Below are 14,654 nucleotides of genomic sequence, written 5' to 3'. Positions count from 1 at the left end.
GCAATGTAGTGATAACTGGACGTTGCACGTTGTGCATTTTTGTTGCTGGAACCAACTTGTTCCAAAACCTAAAGGGGATATTCTTGTCTCACGGCATATCAGAGTCCCATTTATGGAACCTCAGTGTGCTGGATACACCGATGGTGGGAATGTAAACTGGGGCAGCCACTGTGAAAAACAGTATAGTGATTCCTCAAAAATTAAGAATAGCCCTGGCCAGGTGGCTCAGTTGTCTTGTGCACTAAAAGGTGGCTGGTTCGATGCCCAGTCAGAGCACATGCCCAGGTTGCAGGCTCAGTCCCTGGTACAGGGTGTGCAGGGGGCAACTAGTTGATGTTCTGCTCTCACATCAGTGCTTCTCTTCCTCTCCTTTCCTCTCTAAAAATCAATCAAAATATTTTTTTTAATTAAGAATAGAGTTAGCATATGACCCAGCAATCCCTCTTCTGGGTATCTACCTGAAAAATTTAAAAACATTTATTTACAAAGATATATGTACTCCTATGTTCATCGCAGCATTATTCACAGTGCCTAAAACATGGAAACAACAAAGTGTTCTTTGATAGATGACTAGATAAAGATGTGGTACATCTATACAATGAAATGCTACTCAGCCATAAGTTGAAATACTGACACTTGCAACAACACAGATGGACCTTGTGAGTATTATGCAAAGTAAAATCAGTCAATGAGGAAAAGCTAAGAACCATATGATTTCACTCATGTTATATATAAACTGAAACTCATAGACATCGACAACAGTATGGTGGTTACCAGAGGGCAAGGGAGTGGGGGGGTGTTTAAGAGGCCAAACATATGGTGATAGAAGATGATTTGACTTCGGGTGGTGGGCGCACAATGGAATATACATATCATGTATTATGGAAATGTATACTTGAAACCTATATACTTATTAACTAATGTCACCCCAACAAATTTAATTAAAAAATAAAGTCAGAGAGGAAGGGCAATGTTCGTGAGATGTTCTGTAACACTGCTGACAAATCTAATTAAATCTTTTTATTGCAATGATTTTTATTTTTGGCTCTATTCTATCAGAAAGTAAGTCCACTATTAAAGAACTTCAAATATATTTCCAGTGAATAACTTTTACTAAATGCCTACGATGAAAATATTTGTTAAAAAGATAGAATAAGCCCTGGCCGGTTTGGCTCTGGTTAGAGCATCAGCTCATGGACCAGAGAGTCCCGGGTTCAGTTCCTGCTAAGGGCACGTACCTCAGTTGCAGTTTGTCCCCAGCCCTGGTTGGTCGTGCGGATAGCAGCCACTCCATGTGTCTCTCTCATATTGATGTTTCTCTCTCTCTCTTCCTCCCTTTCTCCCTCCGGCTCTATCTGAAGATAAATGCAAAAATGTCCTCGGGTGAAGATTAAAAAAAAAAGAAAAAGACAAAATAACATTTTTTGAAATGGCAAACATTCTTGTCTTGTTAGCTATTCAGCTGCTAAATGCTGACAACCAATGCGTCCCTGTCATCGGTCAATGGCCATTCCTCACAGTTCACCATCCTTTACCTCTTTGCAGATTTTTGACAGAGATGATTCTGCCTGTTTCTCAAAGGTTTTTATTGCCCTGTAATGAAACAATCTCTTTGTTCTCCTCCCCCTTTTTCTACCTTCTGTCCTCTGACCCGTAATACATGTATGCCATATTTTTTTAAACTTTGACTTGAACTTACAAAACAATTTATCCATGCTCCCTGTGTTGGCACTCATCAATTTCTCCCTTCATAACTCATTCTTTGTACATTCCCTATCAATACAATAAAAATTTTGATTATATTGAAATAGATTATTTTTATAATATTTATAACCCCCCCCCCAAAAAAAAACTGCCCGGGGCAGCTAATAGCATATCAATACATATTTATTTTTTCATAAATAAATAGATTTATAAAGAAACTCTACTGAGTGAGTAGGGAGAGAACTTCCATTTCATAAGGCAATTATAACACCGATTCCTTGTGCTCCCCAAGAGCAGGCCAATCCTCTCCCTCACTCAGATGACTTCAAACAGGCACAGAATAGCTGCGTTTTAGGGTACACTAGAGGAGCATAATGTTGAACTCCTCACTGCTCAAGACATTTTTTAAAAATCCATCTAAGAGAAGAGCTTTCATGAAGAATGGATACACACCCAACCATTTTCTAATTCTTTAAAATATCCCAGTAGCTAATATGGACAGCATCACATCAGATCATTTAAAAATCGGACTTGTTTAAATGTGTGTGATATCATGCCAGCTACCTGCAGTGGAGAAGATCTGAAGATCCCGTGCTGTATGACATATAGCCATGCCTAATAAATGGACATGCTAAGTATGGTGCTCATGATTTTATGCAATATCCATGGTGATCAACAGAAGAAACTTATGTACAGTCTCAAACCAGGGAAGGACCTGTGCTTTTCCTGAGCAAAACAAAGATCAAGTGTGCGGCACCTTGAGCAAAGCATATAAGCTCTGAAGTAGTTGCTTCTCTATCTGGTTCTGTCGTAAGCTATATTTTTCTCTTTATTTCAAACTTTTTCACTTCTTTCTCTATGTTTTTCACTCTGCTCTAATATATGTATCTTTATAAGACACTTTGGATTATTTTTGAACGTCAGGTTATGAATAAGTAAATACAGTAAAAAATAGACAAGCCAATGAGACCAAAATTGAATTTATTATGTTGGGAAAACTTAAAATCCTTAGGAACTTTCTAAAAGCATGTTAAGAAGGCTGACATTTATAAAAAAAAAACTCTGTGCACCCTCCTGGAGTTTTTTTAAACCAGCCATATCAAGGAATGAATGCATCTCTCATCCCAAATTATCTCCTTGTCTTAAAATACGCACTGTGTGTCTCTTTTCACATTTATATTTTAAGAAATAAAATCCATGACTAACTTCTTGAAAACAAATTTTTTAAAATAATTTAAAACTGACTCGGATATATTTTGAATCTATTCTTCAAGGTCCACACTGCAGAGATGTTTCCTTTCATAAAAGAGCTGGTTTAATACTCCCAGTGGTCAGAGTTCTGTGTCTGTGAATCTGCTCTCTTTCAGAAACTCCAGCTGCAGTGCTACGTCTAGGTTCTGGGTCTGGTGGTAACTCCACCGTCTGAACTGGAACAACAGCTCATTAAGAACATCAAATATCCAAGGATATTTGGCAAAGCTATTTTAACTCACAGTATGAGACTTGATCAAAATTTGCCCATGAATGAGAGAAAAGTAAAAGTTTTAAACAGTGAATCAATTGCTTAGTATTACTGAGTTTTTCCTATCTGTAAAAAGAAATTGCCATCACTTTTCTTAGTCAGTACCCTTAAGATTTTTTCAGTAAAAAGAAAGTAGCTTCCAGGAGACAACTTGAGTGACCGGAGAATCTATTTTAAGAACACGTGTCTATATTAAGAAAGGAAAAGGACAGTTAATCCTCCTCTTCTGAAGGCAGGAAACCACAGAAGGAGAGGCAGAGACAGCATGTCAGGAGAGTCGGTCACAGCCATGCTATCCCTCTAATTAGCTGGAGAAGACATTGAAATAAAAATGAGTAAGTCCTCATTCAATCTACTGCCCTTTAGGTGCCAGCAAATTGATAGAAACCTTGTATATATCATCTCGTCTAATTATACAATCACCCTAAAAGATGAGTGTGCATCATGTCATTTAGTCCTCATTACCACCCTAACAATTAGGCATTATTATTATACTCATAATCATGATACAATATATGTCCATGTTCAGACAACTGAGGCTCAAAGTGAGTTAATATCTAGCTGTAGTTTACTACACAGACTCGTATTAACTGCCTTTCTTTGCATTTTCTATCCTGCTTCACCACCTCACTGTCTACTAAAACCAAGTTAGTAACCTTTTAGCTTCTTTTAATCTTTTTCCAACATTTTTCATATCCCCAAATCTCACCTTACCATACTCATGTACTACCCCAAGTTATTTTCTGGAAAATTGCATAACACCTGACTCATTACCAACAGAGTTTTCTTTCACTGAGTTCTGATCTTGTTCATTCTCTCTTTGAAATTCTTGAATAGCTTTCCATTGTTAATAAGATAATGATAAAAAAATTTTCCTAGCTCTATGTCTGGTCATTTGAAATCGCCCCTTCTAACCACTGTTCTACATCATCTAGAGTGGGTTCCTCTATAGACCCATAAATTGCAATATGAATTTTGTCCACTTCTGTGTTGTATTAATTTTCTGTCTCTGCATTAAAAATCACCAGAAATGTATTGGCTTAAAACAATATCCATTGAACAGCTGATCATTCTGTGGTCAGAGTCCAGGCAGGCTCAGCCAGGTACTTTACTTACTTAGAACCTCAAGGGCTGTGTTTCTGTCTGGAAATTCTGGGCAGGAATCCGCTGTCAGCCTTACTGAGGTCGTTGGCAGAACTCAGTTCCTTGTGGTTGTGAGGCTGAGGTCCCGAGCCACCTCCAACTTCTCTCTGACTTCCTCTTCTGCTATATCTCTCTGACTTCAAATAGAAGAAAGCTCTCTGCTTTTAAAGCCTCAGATCATTAGGTAATCCAGGTTAATCCAGTATAGTCACCCCTACTTTAAGTCCATAACCTTAGTTAGATCTGCAAAGATCCCTTTGCAATGTAATATGACATATTCACAGGTTTCAGGGACGTGGGCATTGGGGGAGATATTCTTCCAACAACTCACACAGTTAGATCAATGTGCCCTCTTTCTTGAACTACAGAAATTCTTTCCCAAACTCATCAAAATGTGAAAACTTTACAAACTTCTCAGGCAATTGCTTCTCCTTTCATTCCCAATAAATTCCTGTTGAACATGGGAAATAGTGCATTTAACATTTCTAGGCCTTTATTTTCTTAAATTAAGAAAAATGAATATGTATAGTTAGGACCACATTTATCACTTTATATCTACAATTATACCAGAAAAATAATCTGTCTGTATAATATTAATTAATATATTCTCTCTCAAAATTCCCTGGTTGCCTGTTAATTTATTTCTGCAGTACATACATTATCTATTTGGATTTTTGTGGTGAGTCTATGAGATAAGTATCATTATCCTCATTTTATAGTTGAGTACATTGGGTGCTCAGAGAGGTTAAGTGACTTGCTAAAGCCAAATAGAAAGTGAGAAGTGAATTTCAAATATGAAGATCATCTGAGTTTACAGCTTATTCCATGCACTGTCTTCACATATTTTCTTGCAGAGTATAAACCCTATCTGTAATCTCTGAGTAAATAGTAATGATTTATTTATCTGGACACAATATAACAATATTTAAAAACAAAAGAAGACATCATCAAACTCCTTATATTGAATAAATAAACCAAAGGAGCAAAAATCAATACCACTTTTATACTTTTTGAGAATTCATTTAAGAAAATTTAAAATTTAGGTTTAAAATGGAAGATAGAGCACATATATATTCACCTCTTGTTCACACCAAGATTCAAATGAAATACGAGTTTGGAGCTCTCAAGGGGGATAAATTTACAATGGTAACGATAATTGGAATCAGCAATAGATGAGACAGTTCAAAAACATTCCGGACTACTGAGAGAGAATAGACTGGAAGAATGTTGACTGGTAGAACAATGCAACATGAGGAAACTACAAAAGAAGTCTGAGACATGTTATCTGGGATCAAGAGTCTCTGGACCCAACATGAGGCGCATGATGGGGAGTAGGATTAAGAAATAGGCTAGAGAGTTACTTAATTGAAAATGAGTATGTAGAACAATATAACTCTTCTCCAATTGCACAGAGCATGGCAGCATATTTATGACTCCCAAGTAAAAAAAAAAAGAAAAGAAATAGAAGTCTCTTCATGGTACCATGTGAGTCAAGATAAATCATCTGGTGTAGTTATTGGTGACCCCGAATGTATTCTTTAAATGTGGCCAGACTCTTGCTCTTCCTTTTATACTCCTATTGATAGAATCAAACCTAGTATCCAATGGAGAAATGTGGTCTGCAAATTCTTAACCTTTATATCACAAAACAGAGTATGAAAAAGTAGGGTCAAAGCTGAGAGAAAGTAGTTTAATAACCAGCACATCTCCATGGAGATGCATTTCCTCCTTCACTTCCGTGTAGGGTAGGGCTCTACTGTAATTAAAGCATTCAGATACGTGGCATTATTACCTAACAACTTCAAATTCCATCTGAGTTCTATCTGAGAACTGCCTGGCTCTCTTTCATCCAGGCTGGATCTCCTTTGTACAACTCCCAAAGCCCAACATACCTGTGCTTCTTGGGTTACTGCTTTTGGCCTAATGACTGCACAATTTCAGGGCAAGCCCTTCAACCCTTGTCCTTCTTCTACCCAGGCTGCCTCATCAGAGTTCCTTGCTTTATCTACTGCCTGGAAATTAACTTACTGCATACCACATAGCACACAACTCTTTTTTGACCATAGGGCATATAAAAAGCTACAGTTAAAATTTTGAAAAGCTGCATTGTTTAACAAGAAGAAACAGCTTTCATCATATTCAGGCAGATCCATCATCACTCAATCAAAATACTTGCCTTCCCAACTGCAAAGGGTGATCATTTTCTCAATTTTCTGAAAAGCAATTTTTTCCTTCACAAAATTATTCCCTTTTCAGATTTTTCTCTTTCCCCTCTACTCATATTCAAGGACATCTAATTATAAAACTAGGAAACCACGTTGAATAGAATAATGTAAAGAAGAGAAAGCTAAGGAATACTGACAGATAATGGAAATTATTCATTTGTTAGAGGAGATCATTGAACAGTTTTACTTCTATTGGCTACAGAAAACCAAGGACTCACTCTATTATCACAAGCCTATTGTGAACATTGGTTATTTCTTCTTGGAGCCCATCCATCATTCTAACTGTCGTAGGGCATGTACTATGGTCTATTCATTTCATTTTTAATATGTTTTCCATTTTAAAATTAGAAAATAGACCAAATAAAGCTGTGGCACAATGTTCTACACAAAGTACTGTCTTCTTAATTACATTAAGGGATTTCTTCCCACTCACATTAAAAACTGATTCACTCAGCATCTTTTCCGTGGGATATTTTTTCCCCCAGCACCACTTTTTAATTCAGTTTACATCAGTGATTATATCTATACAGATAACTCTAATAAAATATTCCTTGGAAGCTAAAATGCCTTGAGTTGTCAAGTAAAGAGAAATAATTTATTATAGTTATATGTTATCTTATTATGTCCTAATCATGTAAAAGATAATGTTTATGACCCTATGGTTGACTCTATTTGACAAGCACTAAAGAACCAGAGAGTTTTTAAATGTTTGAGCTACATAAAATCTCTCCAAGAAACTATCATCTACTCTATTCCCTTACTGAAAAGATGGAATAATTTAGCTCTCCGAATTGGGAAACTTGTCCAAACTCAGGTAGTAATCATGATGAGATAAAACCTCCCCTTTCCATAACATCTAGTGTACTTTCCAATATGCTACACGAAGTCTCACTTTTTTTTTTTCCTTCGGTCACATTAGGCAGCATTGTAGACTAGTCCATACTACTCTAGGATAATGTTCCTTCACTCTCAAATTATCACCCTAATGTGTATTTGGCATTACAGACAATATCTGAATACCTAAATCAAGTAAGGGGTGAAAGAGAATGAATCATTGTAAGACATATATATATAGTATTTTTGTTACAGATGTTTCTCCATTTTTTCCCCATTGACACCCTCCTTCCCATCCCCCCCACTCCATCTCCAGTTTTGTTGTCCGTGTCCATTGGTTATGTGTACATGCATTTAAGTTCTATGTTTATCTCTCCCTTCCTCCCACTACCCCCTCTTCTAAGGGTTGTCAGTCTGCACCCTACTTCCACGTCTCTGGGTCTACCCTATTCCTCAGACTGTTATGTTCATTATATTCCACAAATAAGTGAAGTCATGTGGTATTTGTCTTTCTCTGCTTGACTTTTTTCGCTTAGGATAATACTCTTCAGGTCCCTCCATGTCGTCTCAAAGGGTAAGAGATCTCTCTTTCTTACAGCTGCATAGTACTCCATTGTGTATATGTACCACAGCTTTTTAATCCATTTGTCTACCGATGGACACTCGGGCCGTTTCCAGATCTTAGCTATTGTAAATAGTGCTGCTATGACATATATTTTGATATTCTGCCTTTGGAAATTGGTCAAACATTTTCTCAAATACAACTTGGTTCAGAGTTTCTAATATATTTCAGCCAAACTAGACCATGGCCAAAAGAAACGATAAAAAGAAATGCAAACATTTACTGAGTGTACTTGGCATACTATAGGCTTTACATATGTTGTTATTCTTAATTTTTAAATAACCCTATGAGGTAATTATCATTATGTCACTTTGCTAATAAGTAAACTAACACTCAAATACGTTTCTCTACATATGTAAGATCAAACAGTTCATCTGTTCCAGCACTGAAATATGAACCAATGACCTTGTTTCAAAAACACATTGTATATTATATTAAACCGGACCTTCTCTCATTCATTACAAAATACCCAACGGTAAGTATGGAAAAGTGAGGAACAAAGGACAAAATGATCTAGATGGTTTAAAAATGGAAAGACATGTCCCTGGGTACTGAAAGTTGCATTGAAGACTCTTTAGAACTGACTGCAAATGCCAATTTGGTAACACAATGCAGTGGAAAGATATTCAACATATGTTCTCTACTCTTTATCTAGTTTAAAGCCTATCATGTGCCATAAATGAGGCTAATTGGCTTAGTAAAGAATGATGACTAAAACTAAAAAATTGTCCTCAACAAGGGATGTATCAGTGGGCATGGCATGTTTGAAAAACTACTAGAAGGTCAAGATACCATCAGGGTAATATATACAAGAGATAAGAAAAGGGTCTGGATACAACAATATCATGAAAATCATGTTAAGGAATTTGGCCTTTATATTTGAGGAGTAAAGTCACAAAAAGATTATTTTTATTGCAATGTATGAGATTAATTGGATGGAACAGTTTAGATGAAGGGAGACAATTAAAAAGTTATTAATTTAATTCATGTCATAGAGAAGTAAATGGGAGTACATTAAGGTTGGATGAGTTAAGACTGAAGAGATACATTTGAGAAATACATGCAGAGAGTTGACAGTCCATTGACTATAACAGAAAAACGATGATTCAGAGGTGAAGCTCAGGTTCTTGGATTGAAAGTGTGAATGCATTAGGATAATAACTTCTATAAACCATTATGGTAGGTAGAAAATGTTGAGGATAGGAGTAGATAGCGAGTTGGTATCAGATATTTGAGTGCCTCTGAGACATCCTGAAGGAGATATTCACAAAGGACTTGTATAGAAGTTTCTGTGACATAGAGAAGAGATTACTACTAAAGCTACAGTTGTTTTTCAATTGTGGGAATTAAGTTGGTAATTAAAATAATTGATTATGCACATCGTATGCATAATGCTTGAGATCATATTCCATTTTACCTCTCTGAGTCTCTATCTATCTTGAAAGACATGAGGATACATCCATGCAATCTCCATAGTCCTAATCCAACTCTACGACTGAATATTTATATGAAAGGCTACAAATATCATTTCTTCCTCGAATTGCTTACCTTCTTACTATGAAAATCATTTATATAAATTAGTGCTACTTAGATTTTATAGGTATATATACATATATACACACACACAAACATATGTATATATATCACATACACACACACGTATACCAAATACATTGCATTAAAAGTTATTTATTTTGATAGATAATTCTTTTTCCATAACAAGTCATATTTTTCCTGCTAGCAAGAGGACAAAAGCAAACAATATAAAAAAATACTAATTTTTCAATGTAAGTGTTATGTCAGTAGTTTGAGCTAAGTGCTGTTGGAACAGAGTAGAAATGCCTAGGGTTATTAGAAGATAGTTTTATAGAGATGTCAAAGGAGTTAGGCCTAAAAAAAAATAAAGTAAAATAAAGGGTGGAAGTTATTTAAAGTAAAGAATAAACCTGAATAAAACTGTGGAAGAATAAAAAATGTGATTTAAATTTGTAATGACAAGTTTTCATTAAGGCAAGATTAGGAAAAATATGTCATTTTTGGGTCCATTAGATCAGAGCTCAAAAAGTGGATTAGGAAGGGATCACCCAGAGCCTGATATGCTCTTGCTTTGATTGTGGCTTAACCACAGTTGGCAAAGCTACACTGGGTACCCAAATGAAAGAGGGAACTATGCTCAAACTTCCTCTGATTAATATAATCCTGATTATTATGTCAGATCAACTAAAAATACAATCTCTTCTGTCTTACTTCATTTCATAGAATACTTGACACTATAGAACTCAAAATATGTCTGGTGACATAAGAAGCAGGCCTGGGCTCTTTGCTCCTACAAGATAATGACAACATATCCCTTTAGGAAAGATTAGTCACGACAATAAAAATATTTTGCAGCAAGTTATAAAATTCAATAAAATCTAGGGACACCATATCAAGACAACTTTATATATTCTACTAAATGTGTATTAAACAAACCCCTAAGATGTCAAAAAGAATAATCACAAAAGACAATTTAACTTATTGATATAAATGATAGTGTACTGGCTATGTTTTCCATGGTAAAATACATACTTCTGTATTATTTTCCTAGACTCAACTTCTAATTCATTTTCTCTAGCAAGACACACCTGGTAGACCAGTTGCTTCCATCCTTGGACACCATTAAATGTCTTTAAACACCACCAGTGGACACCCTGGATCTCTGAATTGTCACTCCTTACTAGAAGGCACAAATATAAAGGGAAAAGGCTAGTTATCAAAAATAAAAATAAAAAAACTCTTAGGTAACCTTCATCCAAATCCACTTGTCTCTTTGTATAATAAGCTCATAACATATAGTCAACTGAGGAAACACAGGTGCAAAACCCACTTGGTAGAGGACAAGAATCCGAAAGCTGCTTTAAAGAATGACATGATTTCCAACGATTTATCCTTCATAGAAGTAAGCAATGAGAATGGAGTGGAGCACCTTAATGTGTGCTCAAACAGGAATATTTCTGATGTTTGCCTTGAAGAAATTATATACTGAACTCAAAATTAGTATAGTAACAAAATTTTTAACATTTTGAAACTTTGGAAACTAGGAATGATAAGAATGTGGAGAGAGTGAACTAAATTTGAATAAAGTCCACCCTGGCCAGTTTGGCTCAGCGGTTAGAGCATCGGCCTGTGGTCTAGAGAGACCCGGGTTCGGTTCCTGCTTAGGGTGCGGACCTCGGTTGCAGTTTGTCCCCAGCCCTGGTTGGTCGTGCGGGTGGCAGCCACTCGATGTGTACCGTTCCCATCGATGTTTCTCTCGCTCTCTCTTCCTCTCGCTCCCTTCTATCTGAGCAAAAAAATGGAAAAATGGCCCTGGCCAGTTTGGCTCAGCGGTTAGAGCGTCGGCCTGCGGTCCGGAGAGACCCGGGTTCGGTTCCCGCTAAGGGCACGTACTTCAGTTGCAGTTTGTCCCCGGCCCTGGTTGGTCGTGCGGGTGGCAGCCACTCGATGTGTCCCTTCACGTCGATGTTTCTCTCTCTCTCTCCCTTCCTCTCTCTCCCTCCCACTCTATCCGTACAAAAAATGGAAAAATATCCTCGTGTGAGGATAAAAAAAAAAAAAAAAAAGGAAAAATGTCCTCGAATGAGGATAAAAAAAAAAAGAAAAAAATTTGAATGAAGGCCACTTCTCCAAATTTGTTCAACGATGTGTGCGTTGTGCTAAAAACTGCTATTGTAAATAGCTTTTTGAATGGTAGAGCATTGGGCTGTCTGTTTCCGAGGACAGCATGGAACAGGGGCTCATTCCTGCCCTGCTCTCTGGCAATGGAATCATAGCGCTCATCTCAGGCTTCGCCGGCGCCTTGTGCTCTTCTTAGCCTTGTTCTTCTTCTTAGTGAAGAACACCAAGCTCCTGAGAAGCTATGAGTAAACACGGAGTTAAAGACTGACAACCTCTCCAACACTGGCACATGAGTGACATTTACTCTAAGTCACTTTTTCTAAATATATTCCCTAAATAAACATGGTAAACAGTATGGGGCCTGCCGGATGCACCATCTGGGACCATCTCTTCTTTGTCCTTCCTTGGCTCTTGGGTTACAGCTCTTGGTCTACAATGTGTCTGGTGCCCCAATCACGATCTACACGTCTGCCTTCTGCCCTAGACTGTGAACTCTTGGAAAGCAGTGGCCACGTCTTCTCTCGTTTGTACTATCCTACAGGGCTTTGCTTACAGAATCAGTATTTGCTAAATTGTATTGAGTTACATATTGGAAGTTCTTCAGAAGTGTTCCTGGTGATCTCAAGAGTATATGTTAGATAAGGCCCTGGGTAACACAGAGGATAATACCAACCCAGGACTCTAATCTTTTTCTGTGATTTAATAGTGTTGGCTGCAAGCAGTCTAGCTTTGCTGAACATAGAAGGGTGGTCTTTGAGGACCCAGGCTCTCTCGCTAGTGATGGCTGTTGGCAGGATCTTCCACACTATTCATTCCCTAAAAGCATTTGAAATAAAAGATGTCTGCTTCAAGGACTGCTTTGAGCTTTGCCAATAAACTCGGGAAAGCCTTTGTCCCAGGCTTATCCTGAAATTATTACAGAAGAAAATAAAGACAGATATTACTTTCCTTTGAGTATTTTAACATGAAAAGCAAAATATAAAAGCAAAATTAAAAGTTACTCATGCTAAAAAAAAACAACAAGAAATACATGAAAGGAGTAACTAGGTGGTGACGTTCACTGGGTAGTTAGGAAAAGTGCCACTTAGACGACAGAAAGCTGATATTTGAATAAAAGGTATAAGCCAGATGTGGGAAGGTCAGAATAAAGAACATGAGCCAGGTAGTGGGAACGGAGCCCTCAAAGGTCCTAATGTGGGAACCATTATGGTGAGTACCAGGGACCATAAAAGCTCATGTGACTGGAAGGTGCTGGCAAAAAAAGACACAAGTGAGTTGGGAGCAGTAGGTGGGACCATGCTACAGAATAAAATCACATCAGAGTCTATAAATCAAATGTCCCTTTATTTCTCTAATAGAGTATCTCAGGCTCCCAAATTGTCCCGGACTGAAAAGTGGTTCTTGGCATTAGTAACACCTTACCGGGCAGAAGTGTGACTGTGAAACCTTTGGGAAGGAAAACCAGTTTGGGAGCTGTGGGAAGGCATCCCTAGGATGGGGGACTCTGACTAGAGAAGGATGGAGACAATCGAGCAGATGTCTCTCTAGAGCAGCCTGCAGAAGGTCTCAGATTTCTGAGCCCCGAATTCACAGTCGGTTGAGAAACAAACAGAAGCTGTCCTGAGAAGGCAGTGGACTTTGTCAGGGTCAGTGCAGACCAGTTTGCTACCCATCGTCCACTCGCTGCTGACCTGACAGAATGTTAACAGGATGTACAAGATGTGTTTTCTTCCCTGCAGACACCACTTTACTCTTGGATGAAAATATATTTTACAAATATTATGATCTAAAGACAGAAACTGCATCCCCATGAATCCTAAATTCAATCTGAAGAGCCTCTAAGGATAAACAAAAGGCTCTCTGCTTCTTTGGAGAAAACCAGAATCAGGAAAATTGAAAGCCTACCTATACCCTTGGAAAATTAAATTCTGATTTAGTTAATGTTCTCCTCATGGCTGAAGTAGCTACTTAAGGAAAGATAATGACAGTGTTAGGATGTTTAATTGCTGCTTAATCAGTATCTCTGTAGCTGCTGTTGGAAAGGCTGGGGGTTAGGGAGGACTGTTAAATTAGAAACTGTATGAAATACCACTATATCAACCCTAGAGAAAAACCTCACTTGTATGTGAGTAATACAGGCTTGTGTGGGTTGTTTCTTGGCTTCTGGGAGTCTGTTGGTGGTGTGGGTCTCTCAGATAGCTGTCGTGAGTCAGGTAAGTAACAGAATCCATCAGCTTGGTGGAACCTAGTTCAAAGCTTGAGAGACCAATTTCAAATCTATAATTAGCATTCCACACTTAACTCTCATAGTTATAATTAGAAGAACAGGGGTTTTTTTGGTTTGTCTTTTCATAAATCTGGAAAACATCCTGATATTTGTGTATGGCAGCTCTAGGACTAGTAACACAAAGGATAACAGTAACTGTTATCTAGGATAACAGTAACATGAAGCTGGCTGGAATTTACACTGTAGCCTGGGAATGAGGACGGATTTCCTTCCCTATCTTTCTGCAATTGGCCAGGAAAGACATTAGACCTGGGAACATGAACCAAAATCCTTATCTTAGGCTCTACTCTCAGGAAATCCCATCAGAGACAAGATCAGATGACAAGATGACCAGAAAAGAGACACATTTGGCCAGAGAGCTCAGAGAGTTGAATAAAGTGTTTGTTATTCTGCCCTGACATATACTTTAATATTCTTTTAAGTCTGTGGTTTAACTATTAGAAAACTGAATATATTTTATTTGATATTTAAATACAAATTAATATATTTGTTGTCTTTATAAACACCTGTATTGAATCTATAGGTAAGTACTCTGGTGTGTGGAGGTTTCTGGCTGATCTGTATTGAGTAAACATCCTAGTATTTTTATGGGCTGACTGGTGACATGAATTTGAAGGTGTGATGTATTTTCAGAGGAATCCCCCTGGTAATCAAAGGTTC

General features: G+C 37.5%; 1 protein-coding gene across 1 annotated transcript in view; it reads right to left on the bottom strand.

Moving 5' to 3' along the window:
• Nucleotides 1-4,450, bottom strand: part of ARPP21 (cAMP regulated phosphoprotein 21) — a 605,449-nt gene extending 600,999 nt beyond the window's left edge. The window contains exon 1 of the mRNA XM_036267058.1: nucleotides 4,343-4,450. The gene's annotated coding sequence lies outside the window, so the exon portion shown is untranslated. The remainder of the gene's footprint in view (nucleotides 1-4,342) is intronic.
• Between the last annotated feature and the right edge of the window lie 10,204 nt (nucleotides 4,451-14,654).

Source organism: Molossus molossus, unplaced genomic scaffold (genome assembly GCF_014108415.1).
Source record: "Molossus molossus isolate mMolMol1 unplaced genomic scaffold, mMolMol1.p scaffold_m16_p_18, whole genome shotgun sequence".
Classification (NCBI taxonomy): domain Eukaryota; kingdom Metazoa; phylum Chordata; class Mammalia; order Chiroptera; family Molossidae; genus Molossus; species Molossus molossus.
This window is presented reverse-complemented; position numbering and strand designations above follow the sequence as displayed.